Raw genomic sequence first — 17,826 nt, forward strand, 5'->3', positions numbered from 1 at the left:
GATCTTTCACCTGAAGTTGTTTCTTTCACTCTCAAATCATCAGAACTCCTCTGTCTCTGTGAGGATTATAATACTGGTCTCGTACTCTTGGGGTTTTCATGACGGATTTTCTTGTACTTCATCTCTCTAACTCTTTTGGTTAAAACAATAACAAGATAGCTCTGCACCTGGAGAAATCATATGGAAAGGTTATCATAGGAATCTTTCCTAAAATGACCTCATAATCTTTCCTCCAACCTGCTCGTTGTCTCATGGTTCCTATTTACATTGTCTGATTTGTCCTGGGGTTCCAAGTTAGAAACCCTGGCATCAATGTTGAAGCTGCTTCTCCCTCTCTGAGGCCTTGTGTTACTCACCAGATCCTGTTGGTTCTGCCTAAGCTCTCAACTCTAAGTCAGTACTTTGCCTTCATCCTCAAGGCCCCCACAGAATTCTCAGGACATAAGCTCTTCATTAAAAACCTTCCTCATGCCCTAGCTGGATCATACAATGGGCTCCAAACTCACTTTTCTGCCTCATGTCTGCCCTCAATGGAGAGCTTCCTTCTTATGGCTGCTTGACTAACCTTAAAAATCTGATCTGTCACTCTCCCACCTGACTAAAGGATAATATCTGTACATTTCAGCATGGTGTATGTGATTGTCCACATCTGGCCCAAACTTAACCCCTGAGCCCTGACCTCAACCACTTCTCCTCATGCCCACCTTTCCCACCCTGAACTGCCACCATGAGAATTCCACACAGTACTCCAAGCACACCACACCCCTTCAGAGTGCTGTGTCTCTGCCTGCTGCTTTCTCAACCTGGAATTCTTTTCTGTGTGTGACAAACCCCTGTTAGCCCAAAAACTGCTGGAGTGTTTACTTTTTCATTCATCAAACCCAGTATTGTGCCAACTGAACTAGACTAGACATATAAAACCCAACGATACTCAGTTCCCCATCTCCAGGAACCTAAAGTCTAATGGAAAAGATTAACACAAGAAAGATAATTGCATAGAAGATGCTAAGTACAGTGATTGTGATTTGAACAAGGTATTATGGGAGCATAAAGGAGGGGGACAGCTAAAGGGAGTCAAGGATTAATTGTCAGGGGTGATACCTGAGCTGAGTCCAAAGAATGAGTTTGCCAAACAATAGGGGCTGATGATCTACTGGGAGGGGCAGTTTGAGCAAAGTCTGGAGAAAGGAAACAACCCTTTGTCTTCTAAGTCCTTTGTACAAGGTTCCAATGCCTGTCACGGGGCTACCCCAGCAGTATTCCTCCACCTGTTTTAAATCCCTTGAACTATCTTGTGGGTCCCTGCACAGAGACCTGTGAAGGCAAGGGCTTGCTGCCTTAGTATCCTCAGTGCATAAACGAGTGTGAGGTGCCTAGAATTAATAAATATTTGAGGATGGCAAGGAGAAAGAGATGGGATCTCTGGGCCTCAACTTCCACATTATAAAATGCAAGATTGTGGCGAGATGGTTTTTATAGTTCTGTGGTTTGAAACCTGGCCATTTAAATTCTAGTGGAGGGTGGGCAGTGATGGAGAAATGTGCATCCAATGTTCTTCCTGGTTGATCTGTTGGTTGGGAACATGGAATGCTTGCTGGTGATACATTTAGCCAAGTGGATTCTCTTATAAGCTATTTTTTGATGTATTCCTTCTTTCTATGAAAGCAAGTTGATTATAATCAGCTTTCAGTGTTGCTGATAATATAGGTTGAAAAAATATGCAGTTTGGGTTATTTGGAGGAGTAATCTTCTTGGAATAATTGTGGCTCAAGTAAATCTGTCTTTAAAAAAAAAACAAGAATGACAACAAAAACAATGACACCTCAGTGGTCAGATTTTTTCTATAAGTACAGAGTGATAGCTCTGCAGAAGAGAAGATGCAGGGGCTACATTTTTGAAGGGCTGTTGTGGAGGATTTTTTATAGCCACAGGGTACAGAGGAAGAACCAAAATTATAGACAGATTTTGGCACAGTATAAAAAGTCTTTTGAAAAAAATCAGAGCTCCCCAAAGAATGAAATAGGCTGCTTTGAGTGTATCAAGTTTGTTATTATGAGGGTACTTAGGCATCTCCTAGGTACCCATACTCAGAAACACTGTGGAAGGGACTTAGGCAACTGTTGGATAGTCAAACTAACTGACCTTCAAATTTCCTTCCAACTCTAAGTGACTATGTACGAGTCTGGTATGGATCCAAAGGAATTTTAGTGAAAGCCTTTGTGTAAAGAGGTAGCCATTCTTTTTTGGGAAAAAAAAAAAAGAGACTTGTAATTTTATTATTGCCATTGTAGTTTCTCATTGTGTCCTTCTGAGAATTAATTCATAGTTATGTAGGGCATGGAAGACAAGAACATTACATGCATGAATTATTCTCCTAGCTATTTTTTTTTCCTGGTAAAGTGAAGCGTATTGTTGTAGCTGTTTCTATCTTGGCAAAATTAAGTGTTTTATTTGCTAAGATTCTTGACAACACTGTGCCTTTGACATCTGTCTGGGGAGTTTCTTGATCTTGTAGATCTTCTCCAATGTGCAGCAAAGATTCTGAGCTGGAAGATAACTTGGTAACCATTCAATCTCTTCCCTACTTCCCTAACACCCTCATTTCACTTTTATAGAAAGGTCACAGAGCTGGGTTGGAATGAAAGAATTGGAGCCAGAAGTGACACCTTGGCCAAAGTCTTCCTGATCACAGTTTCCTGTTCTACTCTAGCCTCTGTATTCTAAACCACATCCCTTTTTCCCTAAGTGCAAGGGTATGAACATCGCCTAGCTCTCAGCTCTGCTCTTGGAACCCAACTCAGGAAGAAACTGTTGCCTTCCTCTATTTCCTCCAAAGCCACATGAGAGCACAGACAAGGATGAAAAGAGGCAGAACCTGGAGGCAAATCCAGCATTTTGACCTTTAGTTTTTCTTGCTTGTGAGGTCTGAGCCAGGTGAGACTTTGGTCTGGGTCCTGCTTCTGCCACTTATTGCTTCTATTATTCTGGATGAGCTATAAAAGCTTCCTTTCCTGTAAAATGGGGATGATGAAAATTTCTAACTTGTAGGATAGTTGCAAGCATTAAATAAGATAATATTTGCAAAGCTCACATGAAGCCTACTACTACATAGTGAGTGCTCAATTCATTTGTATGTTATTGTTATTTTGTTCCGTCCACTTGATTGATATCCTATTCTTTATTATCCTGTGCCTTTTGAAAAGTAAAAAGAAGGCAGTTCCTCTGCCTTTGTTCATGCAAGGTTATTGCCCTGCGCAATGTTCTGTGGGGTAGGTGTTATCTGCAGGTTCTCTGTACCTCTTGCAGCAAAAGAGGGATCAGTCACTCTGGGAAGTGGAATCCATTGCTGGCCTTGCTGCCTCTTTAGCTCCTGACAGTGAAGAGGTCAGCATTTGCCCACTGTTTTGGCCAGTTCCATTCTTGGAGGGAAAAATCAGGCTATTTTGAGATCTTAGGTCAGTTAACAGGAAGTCTAGAGGGAAGCACAAAAGAAAAGCACAGCACTATTGTTTCTTCTGAGGGAGGTGGCTTGTGGCTATTCATGAAAAGAAGGGGAAGTAGAGCCTTCCTCATCAAACCCTTGGCTCTCTAGGGTGCCAGGTCTATGCGCTTTTTCCTCCAGGCCTAGGGTCATCTTGTGTCTGTAATCAGAGCTTTGCAGACTATAAATAGTAAATTATTACCAACTCCAGATATTGTACAAGCTACGTCACAGTATCAGTATGTGTATGTCAGCTTATTACATCTTTGGAACAGCCTCATGACATTACTGTATCATTCCCATTTCTCAATGGAATAAACTAGGCCCCTGTGAGGAAGAAAACCCCTTTTCCAAGGTTGCCCGGTTAATAAGTGGCAGATTCCAAACCTGGCATGTACTCTTCTGGCTAAGCAGTGTCACATTCTGTGGTAGCCTCAGTGAAGTGTGGCTCTTAGCTGTTCCCATATTGGCACTCTTTGGCTTCTGCATTCTTCTAGTCTGTTAACTTTTCAGGATTGGCTTGGGTTGTCTCCTAAGTATCTTTCTCCAATGGCCTTTGCCACCACCAGTACACTCAGAAACATGTACGGTAAAACCACAGTAATACCCCAGGTTGGGAGATGTGACAAATTTCCCCCTCGTAGTGAGAGGCACACAGCAAGTAGCTGGGTGTGATGGGTGTGGGAGGCATGACATGTTTCGCTTTGGTTAGGCAGCGGGTTAACCCTGCCATGCTAGTAGTAACTCACTAGAAAGGGCAATGCTTTGGGTCTAAGGACTATGTTTGAATACTGATTTGACTGCTGACCAGCTATGTGCCTTTGGGCAAATTACTTAACCATTCAGAGCCTCAGTTTCCTTGTTTGTGAAGAGGGGCCGATACAAGTCCTTCCTAATTAGGTTTTTTGCATTTTGTTTATTTATTTTAAGTTCTGGGATACATGTGCAGAACATACAGGTTTGTTACATAGGTATACATGTGCCATGGTGGTTTGCTGCACCTATCAACCCATCATCTAGGTTTTAAGTCCCACATGCATTAGGTTTTTGTCCAAATGCTCTCTCTCCCTTTGCCCCCCCACACCCCAAACAGGCCCTAGTGTGTGATGTTCCCCTCCCTGTGTCCATGTGTTCTCATTGTTCAACTCCCACTTATGAGTGAGAACATGTGGTGTTTGGTTTTCTGTTCCTGTGTTAGTTTGCTGAGGATGATGGTTTCCAGCTTCATCCATGTCTCTGCAAAGGACATGAACTCATTCTTTTTTATGGCTGCCCTAATTAGGTTTATTGAGAAGTTTACATACAGTAAAACAAACAAAAAGTGACACATTACCTTCAGGAACCACTCAATACATGTTTTTCCCTTTCTCCTCCCCACTACCCGTCCCCTACTTCCACCTCCAGTCTTAGAGGTTCTGAATTCACACTTTGTTGCCCTTGGTTAATAACCAGACTTATTTCTTTAGTCGATGTTTCACTTGGGCTCTACTTTCCTTTCAACCTGAGATAAGGTTTCACTCCCCAGGTCCTAGGGAATTACATTCTCCTGCCGATCATTAGGACAGTAGAAGCAATGTACCACAATTAAATGATGTACTGCAGACAAGCAATTAGGTAATTAACAGCAGTCAGTGCATGGGATAATTGGCACGTAGGTAATTGGGAGGGCGGTTCTCATTCTGTGTGTAGGGCTTTATTTTTAAAGCCAATATTGTTGTGTATTGAGTTTGTTTTGTGCAGTGTTTGTTTATATTAATTTGTTCCAGGATGAATTTTTTTTTAGTTTGATTAAAGCCCCAACTTAGTGAGTTTGGGAGGGAGCTGGGACTATAGTTACTGATGTTCGCAAAGCTGAGCCCTCCTAATGCCTGTTTTCTAAAACTGAGGTTGCCATAGTGAACTGTCTTGAATACCATATGTACATTTCTAGCCCACTTTAACCAAAGAGCATTTTATTCTGGAGAAGAGAAGATGAAAGCATTGAATGCTTGGAGAAAGCTCTGCTCATAAGTGGCATTGGAAAGCTTTTAAATTTTCTTGTGGAAAATTAAAATTAATTTCTTGTGGAAAATTAAAATTCTTGTGGAAGGTTGGTAAGATGGAAAGATAGACCATAAAGCTAGGTACTTAAAAATGTCATCCACTTCCCCCCTGAATCATCATAGCCTAAGTTTTAAAAATGATATCTGCATAGCCCATATTTTCCTTGTCATCCCTCCTATGTGGGCTTCTGTGAAATTAAAATCATCTATTAGTCTGTCAAGCCAAAAAGATAATAAAATCATGGTGCTGGAATTAGGAGTCGGGGGAGGGGGAGAGATGATGTGAGTGACATGACCATAATTCTTTTAGAACAACAAACTATAAATCAAAATCAAGTTCCATTTTCCTCAAGAGGATCAGTGAGTGATGTTAGGGCCCTGTGCAGTCTTTCATGGGTCCTCAGGTGTTCCCCAGTACCCTGAGAACATTTAGCAGAACCCCATGATGATGCTGGAGGTGGAAGATAATAAAAGTGCTCCGTGTTTCGTTATGTATGAATTAGCTTAAACTGTAGTCAGCCTATGTCTGGCTATTTTTAAGGAAGTAATGAAGTTCTGGAATGAACATGGGCTTTAAAGCTAGATCTTCACATCCAGGCTCTGCCATTTGCTAGCTGGGGCAGGGGGTCAGGATGGGTGGGCGTTGAACAAGTATACCTTGTGGTCTTCCGTGGATCTACATCGCCTACCCCAAATGGTAGTGATGGGAAAGAGTGAGAAAGTGCCAGGCACATTGCCTCACATATGGTAGGTATATAGCTGTGTTATTTCCCTTCCGTTATTCATAGCAATGGGGGCAGCAGAGCAAAGAAGAATAGGAGCCATAATAGTTTGGCTGGTAGAATAATCATATGGAGGTACTAGACTGGTGATTTAAAATGTGGATCCTGCAGTCAGAGTATTTGAGTTCAAATCCTGGCCCTACTTAGTGACTTCAGGCCAGTTACCTAACCTCTCTAGGCCCTACTTTATTCAGGTATGAAATAGAGGCCTTAGAAGCATGCTTTGACATAGCAAATTTTCAATGTTTGTATGGCTATAATTATGATAAAGAAGATGATGATAATGATAAGGATGATGACAATAAAATCAATCAAATGTATTAGTTAGCTTTTCTGGGACTTAGATCCCATCAGGTGCTAAAAGTTTTTAAAAAGAAGTGATGGACTGAATTTTAACATCTAGAAATCTCCTGAACAGAAAATTCTAAAATTTGAGCCTGGGCCCCTCAAGTAGCCCCAGAGATCCAGGTGGTTCATCAGTGAGGTCTGGTGAAGAATGGCTCTGTTGGATTCAAAATGGATCTGATTCCTCCTATAACAGAATGAATGGAGGGAATGGTAGAGTCAGATGTGGAAGAGAGGAAGGAGGAGGAAAGTTGTAATTTATCTTTTAATACTCATCAAGTTACTTGATGTACTGTTACATACAGTGTTTACCACAAATTAGAAAAGATCTGGCCTAGCTTAGAAGAGTATGAGGCTAGTGCAGTCTTTTGGAGGTGAGTAGCATCCTTAATAATATTTTCTTAGGTGTATGTAGTTGAGGCATAATAAGGGTAGTGCTAATGGATCCTAGATCAGAAGTTCATCCTCAAGCAAGCAAGTTGGCTTCTTGATGTCTTAGATGTTTAACCCAAGATTTCTCATTCATGTGCTCCGTAAAATTTTGAATGATATCTGTAAGTATTATCTATTATGAAATACCTGTTAAAATCCACCAGAGCTAGTGTTTTACAGAGCACATTTAGGAAGCAGGGTCTAGATGCTCTTTAGTATCTCTTCCAGCTCAAATGATCACTGACTTGTGGAGCAAACAGGTCTCGCCTCTGAAACATCAAGAAGCCAAAATATACTCTAGCAGAGGGAATCTCTATCACCTGGTCCTCAGTAAAGTCCCAAACAGAGATTACTGGCAGAGTCTCACTAATTTCTAAACATCTTCCTCAACTCAGCTCCCCTTCCACCTCTTACAAATGCCCAGTGGCCCACTCATTTTCTAGTGAGCTTCCAGTCATGTTTTCAAAGTGCATTTCACATGTGCTAATACTAGAAGGCTGTCAAAGGATGTTTTCTAACTAGCTTCAAAGTCCCTCCTTGCAAGTTACTTTCTCATTATTTCTTTGGCTCAGCCAAATTTCACATTTCGAACCCATCTGCCATGTTTTTTGGACTTCCTTTTTCCTATTTATTGTTCCTTCTACTCTTAAAAATGTGTTCTGTGGTTTTGAGCATGTCCTTATAAATTTTGACAGTAAGTCATGAAGGTTTTTATTCTAGCCTTTGCTTTTGGTAAGCAGAGTCAGGATTTGAACCCAGGCTGCCTCTCCTCTGATAACAATCTGATACCTTATAAGATGTTAGATTAATAAAAAGAAATGTTAGTTCTCCCCCATTTCCAAGGGGACTTTGAATGCCTGCATATGAGCTCACATAAAGAATCTATCCCAGACCAAATGTCCGTGCAGACCATATCTGGTATAATGTATGTCAGAGGTCCATGCTGTTTTGGTTTATCTCTCTGCAAACTTTGTTGCTGGCAATTTACTTCTTACTAATGTCTCTTAATGGTCTTTACCCTGCCTGTGCTTAACTTAGATTTCTAGATTGAAATTTTGAATTCATAATGGGACCCTGACTCCATATATCTTCTCTTTAATTTCTCTAGTCTAGATGAAGCCCCTTGTCTTTTAATTCAATTAGCAACAATCACCTCTTTGTAGCTCTCATTATACTTCCAGTTAACTCCCCACCCACCCCTCCTGAGATGGAGTCTCACTCTTGTTGCCCAGGCTGGAATGCAATGGCGTGATCTTGGCTCACCACAACCTCTGCCTCCCGGTTTCAAGTGATTCTCCCACCTCAGCCTTCTGAGTAGCTGGAATTACAGGCATGTGCCACTATGCCCGGCTAATTTTGTATTTTTAGTAGAGATGGGGTTTCTCCATGTTGGCCAGGCCGGTCTCAAACTCCTGACCTCAGGTGATCCGCCTGCCTCGGCCTCCCAAAGTGCTGGGATTACAGGTGTGAACTACCCTACCTGGCCACACTTCTCTGTCTTGATCAGCTTTTTAAGAGCTTGGTACAAAGTAAATGTTCGATAATTGAATGAGTCAATCAGTGAACCAACCAACCAACCCACAAAAATATACAAATCTACCAACCAATATTGGGCATGTCCCTCCATCTTATTACTGCTATACATTCTTTTTTTCTTCTTCTTTTTTGAGACAGAGTCTCCCTCTGTCACCCAGGCTAGAGTGCAGTAGCGCAATCTTGGCTCACTGCAACCTCCACCTCCCAGGTTCAAGCAATTCTCCTGCCTCAGCCTCCTGAGTAGCTGGGATTACAGGTGCCTGCCACCACGCCCGGCTAATTTTTTGTATTTTTATTGGAGACAGGGTTTCACCATCTCGGCCAGGCTAGTCTCGAACTCCTGACCTCAAGTGATCTGCCTGCTTCGGCCTCCCAAAGTCCTGGGATTACAGGCATGAGCCACCGCGCCTGGCCTATTGCTGTATATTCTTAAAGCCTTGGCTAAAAGATGGTATCAGCAGAGACATGTTTCCTTCTTTGTCCCTCTGAAGATTTTCCTATATATTTCATAGCTCCTTTTCCCTTTTTTTCTCTCCCCCAGGCCCTAATTGTAGAGGTCTCTCAGCCTCTGCAGATACCCCGGTGCCAGCATAAAATATAATAACCATCCCAATTTATTGTCTCATCTGCCAAGTATGAGTTAACGCATTGACATGTATCTCACTTAGGCGCTGAGGCCAAGATAAGTTAAATAATTTGCTCCTGATGCATTAAGCTAATTGGAGTTAGAATTGTAGCTCAAGCCTGGCAATCACCAAGCCCATACTCTTTTTGTTGTTTGTTTTATTAAATTTTAGATGCTGGGGGTATGTGTGCAGGTTTGTTACATGGGTATATTACATGATGCTGAGGTTTGGGTTTCTAGTTATCCCACTATCCAAGTAGTGAACATACTACCCAGTAGTAGATAGTTTTTCAACCCTCCCACCTGCCACCATTACCCCCTGCCCAGTTTTGGACCCTTCTGTACCCCCATCCCCAGTTTTGGAATCCCAAGTATTTATTGTTCCCATCTTTGTGTCCATGTGTACTCAATGTTGAGCTACTACTTGTAAGTGAGGACATGTGGTACATAGTTTTCTGTTTGTGCATTAGTTCACTTAGGATAATGGCCTTCAGCTGCATTCATGTTGCTGCAAAGGACATTATTTTGTTCTTTTTAATGGCTCTGTAGTATTCCATAGTGTATATGTACCATAGTTTCTTTATCCAGTCTACTGTTGATGGGCACCCGGGTTGATTCCATGTCTTTGCTATTGTGAATAGTGCTGTGATAAACATATGAGTGCAGGTGTCTTTTTTGGTAGAACAATTTATTTTCCTTTGGGTTTATAACCAGTAATGGGATTTCTGGGTCAAATGGTAATTCTATTTTTAGTTATTTGAGAATCTCCAAGCTGTTTTCCACAGGGGCTAAACTAATTGGCATTCCCACCAACAGTGTGTAAGCATTCTCTTTTCTCCCCAACCTTACCATCTGTTATTTTGTGACTTTTTAACAATAACCATACTGACTGGTGTGAGATGGTATTTCTTTGTGGTTTTGGTTTGCATTTCTTTGATGATAGTGATGTTGAACATTTTTTCATGTTTCTTGGCCATTAGGATGTCTTCCTTTGAGAAGCATCTGTTCATGTCATTTGCCCACTTTTTAATGAAGTTATTTGGTTTTTGCTTGTTGATTTAAGTTCCTCATAGATTCTGGATATTAGTTCTTTATCAGATGCATGGTTTGCAAATATTTTCTCCCATCCAGTAGGTTGTCTGTTTACTCTGTTCATAGTTTCTTTTGCTGTGCAGAAGCTCTTTCATTTAATTAGACCCCAGTTGTCAATTTTTATTTTTGTTGCATTTGCTTTTGAGGACTTAGCATAAATTATTTGCCTAGGTCAATATCTAGGAGGGTATTTTCTAGGTTTTCTTCTAGGATTTTTATAGTTTGAGGTCTTACATTTAAGTCTTCAATTCATCTTGAGTTAATTTTTATATATGGTGAGAGGTAGGGGTTCAGTTTCATTCTTCTGTATATAGTTAGCCAATTTTCTCGTATCATTTATTGAATAGGGTATTCTTTCCCTACTGTTTATTTTTGTTGACTTTGTCAAAGACCAGTTAGTTTTAGGTGTGTGGCTTCATTTCAGACTTTCTATTCTGTTCCATTGGTGTATTCATCTGTTTTTGTACCAGTACCATGCTGTTTTTGTTACTGTAACCTTGTAATGTACTTTGAAGTTGGATAATGTGATTGCCTCCAGCTTTATTCTTTTTGTGTAGGATTGCCTTGTCTATTTGGGCTGTTTTTTGGTCCCATATGAATTTTAGAACAGTTTTTTTCTAATTCTGTGAAAAAAATGACATTGGTAACTTGATAGGAATAGTGTTGAATCTGTATATTGCTTTGGGAAGTGTGCACATTTTAATGATACTGATTCTTCCAGTTCGTAAGTATGGAATGCTTTTCTGTTTGTTTGTGTTGTCTATGATTTATTTAAGTAGTATTTAATAGTTCTTCCAGGAGAGGTCTTTTACCTGCTTGGTTAGATGTATTCCTAGGTATTTTATTTTTGTGTGTGTGGCTACTGCAAATGAAATTGCATTCTTGATTTGGCTCTCAGTTTGCACATTATTGGTGTATAGAAATGCTACTGATTTTTGTATGTTGATTTTGTATCCTGAGACTTTCCTGAAGTCATCAAATTTTGGAGACTTTTGGTCTTTAGGGTTTTTTAGATATAGAATAATATCATCAGTGAAGAGATAGTTTGACTTCTTCCTTTCCTGTTTGGATGCCCTTTATTTCTTTCTCTTGTCTGATTACTCTGATTAGAACTTCCATTACTATGTTGAATAGGAGTGATGAGAGTGAACATCTTTGTTTTGTTCTAGTTCTTAGGGGGAATGTTTCTGCCTTTTGTCCATTCAGTATGATGTTGGCTGTGGGTCTGTCATAGATGGTTTTTATTATTTTGAGGTGTGGTCCTTCAATTTCCAGTTTGTTGAGGGTTTTCATTATAAAGAGATGTTGGATTGTATTGACTACTTTTTCTGCATCTGTTGAGATGATTTCATGGTTTTTGTTTTTCATTCTGTTTATATGGTGAATTACGTTTTTTGATTTGCATATGTTGAACCATCCTTGCATCCCAGGAATAAAGCCCACTTGATCACGGTGAATTAACTTTTTGATGTGCTGCTGGATTTAGTTTCCTAGTATTTTGCTGAGGATTTTTGCACCTATGTTCATCGGAGATATTGATCTGTAGTTTTCTTTTTTTGTTGTGTCTTTGCCAGATTTTGGTATCATGATGATGCTGATTTAGTAGAATGAGTTAAGGAGGAGTCCCTCCTCCTCGATTTTTAAAAATAGTTTCAGTAGGATTGGAACCAGCTTTTCTTTGTATATCCGGTAGAATTTGGCTGTGAATCCATCTGGTCCAGGGCTTTTGTTGGTTGGCAGGTTTTTTATTACTGGTTCAATTCCATTACTCACTATTGGTTTTTTCAGGATTTCTTTTTCTTCCTGATTCACTCCTGAGAGGTTATGTGTTTCCAGGAATTTATCAATTTCTTCTAGATTTTCTAGTTGGTGTACATAGAGATGTTCATAATAGTCTCTGAAGATCTTTTATATTTCTGTGGGATTGGTTGTGATATTGTCTTTGTCATTTCTGGTTGTGCTTATTTGGAGCTTCTCTCTCCTTTGTTCATCTAGCTAGTGGTCTATCGAACTTGTTTATCCTTTTCAAAGAACCAACCTTTTGTTTTGTTGATCCTACCTATGGTTTTTGGTCTCAGTTTCATTTAGTTCTGCCCTGATTTTTGCTATTTCTTTTCTTCTGCTAGCTTTGGGTTTAGCTTGTTCTTTTTTTCTAGTTCCTTTAGCTCTGATCTTAGGTTATTAATTTCAGATCTTTCTATCTTCTTGATATAGGCATTTAGAACTATAAACTTTCCTCTTAACACTGTTTTTGATGCATCCCAGAGATTTTAGTATGTCGTGTCTCTATTTTCATTTGTTTCAAAGAATTTTTTTTAATTTCTGTCTTAATTTTGTTTTTTACCTAAAAGTCATTCAGGAGCAAGTTGTTTAGTTTCCATGTGTTTGGGTAGTTTTAAGAGTTCATTTGGAATTGATTTCTATTTTTATTCCACTGTATGGTTTTGATTTTTTTTGAATTTATTGAGACTTGCTGTATGACCAAGCACGTGGTCAGTCTTAGAGTATGTTCCATGTGCAGATGAGAAGAATGTATACTGTGTGGTTGTTGGGTAGAGTATTCTGTAGATGTCTATTAAGTCCGATTGGTCGAGTACCAAATTTAAGTCCAGAATTTCTTTGTTATTTTTCTGATTGATTACCTGTCTGTTGCTGTCAGTGGGATATTGAAGTACCCCACTATTATTTCATGACTGTCAAAGTCATTTCTCAGGTCTAGAAATAATAGTATTATAAATCTGAATGCTCTCATTTTAATTGTATATATATTTGGGATAGTTAAGTGTTCTTGTTGAGTTGAAAACCTTTACCATTATGTAATGTTATTCTTTGTCCTTTTTTACTTTTGTTGGTTTGAAGACTATTTTATGTGATATAAGACTAGCAACCCCCTGCTGTCTTATGTTTTCCATTTGTGCAGTAGATCTTTTGCCATCTCTTTACATTGAGTCTGTGGGTGTCATTACATGTGAGATGGGTCTCTTGAAGATAGCAAAAGGATGAGTATTTTTTTTAATCCATTTTGCCACTCTCTGTATTTTAATTGGAGCATTTAGACCATTTACACTCAAGGTTAATGTTGCTTTGTGAGATTTTGTTCCTGTTGTAGTGTTGTTGGCTAGTTGCCAACAACTAGTTGACTAGTCTCAATTCTGTCATTGCTTTATAGGGTCCATGGGCTATGTGCTTACATGTACTTTTGTGGTAGCAAGTATCATTCTGATATGGTTTGACTGTGTCCTCACCCAAATCTCATCTCGAATTCCCATGTGTTTTGGGAGGGACCTGGAGGGAGGTAATTGAATCATAGGGGCAGGTCTTTCCCTTGCTCTTCTCATGATAGTGAATAAGTCTCATGAGATCTGATGGTTTTATAAAGAGGAATCTCCCTGCACAAGCCCTCTCTCTTTGCCTGCTACAATCCACGTAAGATGTGACTTGCGTCTCCTTGGCTTTTGCCATGATTGTGAGGCCTCCCCATATGAAACTGTAAGTCCATTAAACCTTTTTCTTTTGTAAATTGCCCAGTCTCAGTTATGTCTTTATCAGAAGCGTGAAAACAGACAAATACACATTCGTTTGTTTCCATGTTTAGAACTCCTTTAAGCATTTTTTGTAGGACTGGTCTGGTAGTGATGAATTCCCTTAGCAATTGCTTGTCTGGGAAACACTTTATTTCTCCTTTGTTTATGAAGCTTTCTTTGGAAGGAAATGAAATTCTTGGCTGGCATGTCTTTTCTTCAAGAATGCCAGAAATGGTCCCCAATCTCTTCTGGTTGGCAAGGTTTCTGCTGAGAAGTCTGTTCTTAGTCTGATGGTTTTCACACTAATACTATGAAAGCATCATATTATATAGTATTACCCTTTATAGGTAATATGATCCTTTTTATCTAGCTGCCTTTAAGATTTTTTTTCTTTCACATTGACCTTGGATAGTCTGATGACTATGTGCCTTGGAGAGGATTGTCTTGTATAGCAGCAGTCCTCAACCTTTTTGGTACCAGGGACCAGTTTTATGGAAGACAATTTTTCCATGAACTGGGGTGGCAGGGATGATTTCAGGATGAAACTGTTTCATCTCGTAAGGAGTGTGCAACCCAGATTACTTGCATGCACAGCTCACAATAGGGTTCAGACTCCTATGAGAATCCAATGCCACTGCTGATCTGACAGGAGGCGGAGCTCAGGTGGCAGTGCTTGCTCACCTGCCACTCATCTCCTGCTGTATGGACCCGTTTTTAACAGGCCATGGACTGGTGCCAGTCATGGCTCCAGGGGTTGGGAGCCCCTGTTGTATAGTATCTCACAGGAATTCTCCAGATTTCTTATATCTGCCTGTTGACTTCTCTAGCAAGATTGGGGAAATTTTCCTGAATTATATCCTCAAATATATTTTCCAAGTTGCTTACTATCTCTTCTCTCTTGAGAATGCTAATAAGTCATGTATTTGGTCACATTACATCATCCCGTATTTCTTGAAGGCTTAGTTCATTTTTTAAAATTCTTTTTTCTTTATTTTTGTTGATTCAAACAAACAAATTTGGGTTGATTCAAAGGACCTATCTTAGAGTTCTGAAATACTTTCTTCTGCTTGGTCTAGTCTGTTGTTAAGGCTTCCTACTATATTTTGAAATTCCTGCCGTGAATTTTTCAATTCCAGAGTCCTGTTTCAGTTTTTCTTAATATAACCATATTGTTTTTCAAATCTTGGATTGTTTTTCTGGCTTCTTTGTATTGGAATTCAACTTGCTTGTGATGTTGTTGGGTATTGGTCTTTGCCATCCATATTCTGAATTCTATGTTTGTCATTTCAGACATTTCATTCTGGCTCAGATCCATTGCTTGGCAGCTAGTGGGGTCTCTTGGAGGTGACATAACACTCTGGATTTTTTATTGCAGTGCTTCTTGCACTGGTTCCCTCTCACCTGAGAGAGCCAGCACTTCTCCTTTATATATATATAATGTGTGTGTGTGTGTGTGTGTGTGTGTGTGTGTATGTGTGTGTGTCTATCATTTGGATAGGTTTGGATAGGGCTTCTTGATTTTTTAATTCTTTTTTCCCCTTGGAGTATGACTGTGGTATATATTGTGCATAAGCAACTGCTTCATTTCTGGGAGCTTTCAGGGCACCAAGGCTCTGTATGAGTTCCATGGTTGCACACAGTTTCGTGCTATGGCTTCTCACACATTGCTTATTGTAGCGATGTAATTTTTGTTTGGTGATGTAATTCAGGCTGCAGTCCAGTAAGTGGCTTAAGAGTAAGAGCCGGCAGTTAGGGGCAGGGACAGAGGCAAGGGAGAAGCATGAAAAGCACCACCTCCCAGTGTGCATTTTCCTTCATTGGGGATGGATTCACTGGAGAAGCCTGAGAAGTGGTTTCTTTCAGCCCATGCTCCCTGAGCCCCAACAGAAAGAGCCACTGATGAGTCCACAATAGTGCACTGAGGAGGTTGGTGGAGGGTGGTATATTATCCCCTCTCCAGGTCCATTTCCAGGCTTTGGTGGTGCTCCCTTTAGCAGCTGGCACCACACTCACATTTTCTTTGACTCAGTGGGGACTTTGATGGGCTGTGCTTCTCCCTTCTTTAAGGGTAGACTGTGCTTGAGGTTAGATCTCCAGGGGAGTGGGTTCCACCTCCCTCTTGCTCCTCAGCTGGTAGGCCACTGTCCCCCAACTGACCAAGGGAGCACGCTGGGGCATCCAGTAGTGGCATACACAGACTGGTTCCAGGCCACAAAGCTGTCTCTGGCTGCAAGTCTTGCTGCCTGGGAGAAACCTTGGCTTCAGCTACTCTCCTTTTCCTGTCCTGTGATGAGAGAGAGTCTAATTCCAGCACCTACTGCTGGTGCACTCTCCACACTTGCTACTCAATTCTGCCTTTGGGGGCCTTTGTCCTGTCCAGAGCAAGCACTGCAATCTCTGGGCTGAAACTAAAATGCCTGCTTTGACCTCCACTTCCAGGTGCCATCTGTGGACTTGTGACTAGAGCAGGTAGGGCCCCTCTCAGGTGAGGAGCATGGGCAAAAGCGGTGGGGAGTGTGGTCTTCTTGAGTCTCAAGACCATGCTCTTGCTTTTGTGCTGCACCTCTTCCAAATAGTGACCTCATTTCTCTATCCTAGTAGTGCTTCCCTAGCTGATGGGTCCTCAGTACCCCCTGGAGGAGGCTGTCAGCCCAGTATTGGTTTTGGAGACTGCAGCATGCCTTGTGTAGCTCTTCAGTAATTCCATTAGAGCAGCAGGCCTCTGGCCACTGCCTAAGGGTATCCAGGCTCTATGGAGCCCCCACAGGGCTTGATAGCTGATGGTATTTGCATGATTGCTGTTTGTTCAGAGACAGAGGAAGGAGATGCAAATGAGTTTGCATAATTAAACAATGGAGCAGAATGATCCTCCTGACAAGTGGCTATTTGGCATGTGGCTCTGCTATGGTACCACTGAGGTAGCATAAAAGTCTGGTGATGGTCTGTGACAGGAATATTCAGAGCTGTAGTTTGCTTCTGTTCATCATGAGAGGCCAGAAGAATGACCTTCAGCTCTCAGTTGAGTGGCCAGCTTGACTGGAGATTTGCACCTGGGCAGAACCCGAAGAGTCAGGGAGTGGCTTAGAATATGGCCAAAGCTGGGCTGGGAAGAAGCCTTAAAGTAAGAGTGGGAATATGATAACCATGAATCTAAGGCCTTTTCTGGCCATAGGAATAGTTAGGAAACTCTTTGAGGAAGTAACTCTTGAGCTGGATCTTGATAGAGGGGTAGGAATTTACCTGACTAGAAGAGAAACCCAGTCCCTTCTGTGTACTCCTATGTCCCTTATTATGGACAGGGCACAGAGATGGTTGATTCAAATGCCATCATTCATCAAGTCCTATGGTGGCTCCATAGGGCCCAGATGCCCATAGGTGGTAGCCAATGGCCTGCTGCTTTAATGGAATTACACGTGAGATAGACAGGGAATGCTGAAGCCCCCAGATTCATCATTGGGATGACAGCCTCTCCCAGGGGTACAAAGGGCCCATTGGCCAGGACTGCACTCCTAGGATCAGAGAAATAGAGTCACCAGTTGGACGAGGTGCAGCACAAAAGCAAGATGATTGATTAAATGGCTGATACTCAATCAGAAAGGTGCCTTTGCCAGGATGGGCTGATGTGAGAACAGTGAATCTGAATTGCTAATCAGTAAGAACCTAGGAAGAGAGCCTCCTGAGAGAAATCACTATCCAGCTTCCCCATCCCCCAAATTTGTTTCTAGCTCCTTCCTGACCTTGTTTTACCTAAGAGAAGGCTGCTTGAAGACACCAGAAGGGAATTGTCTCAGACTTTCAGGGTAGGCCAACCTTCAGGATTAGCCTTTTCTAGAAGTGTCTAGGGACCCCAAGAACAAGTGGATCAGTGTGAACTAGGAAGCAATATTCCCAGGGGGCCACCGGTGAATTCACTGTGCCTTCCATCCTAATTCCCACTGTACCTGGCAATGTTATAGAGTTCCAGTGG

The 17,826-nt window shown here is 41.1% G+C and overlaps 1 protein-coding gene across 2 annotated transcripts in view; it reads left to right on the forward strand.

Annotated features, from left to right (window-relative positions):
* Nucleotides 1–17,826, forward strand: part of KCNH1 (potassium voltage-gated channel subfamily H member 1) — a 471,857-nt gene that overhangs the window by 375,654 nt on the left and 78,377 nt on the right. The gene's annotated exons all lie outside the window — the stretch shown is intronic.

The sequence above is a fragment of the Pongo abelii genome, chromosome 1 (assembly GCF_028885655.2).
Source record: "Pongo abelii isolate AG06213 chromosome 1, NHGRI_mPonAbe1-v2.0_pri, whole genome shotgun sequence".
Lineage (NCBI taxonomy): Eukaryota > Metazoa > Chordata > Mammalia > Primates > Hominidae > Pongo > Pongo abelii.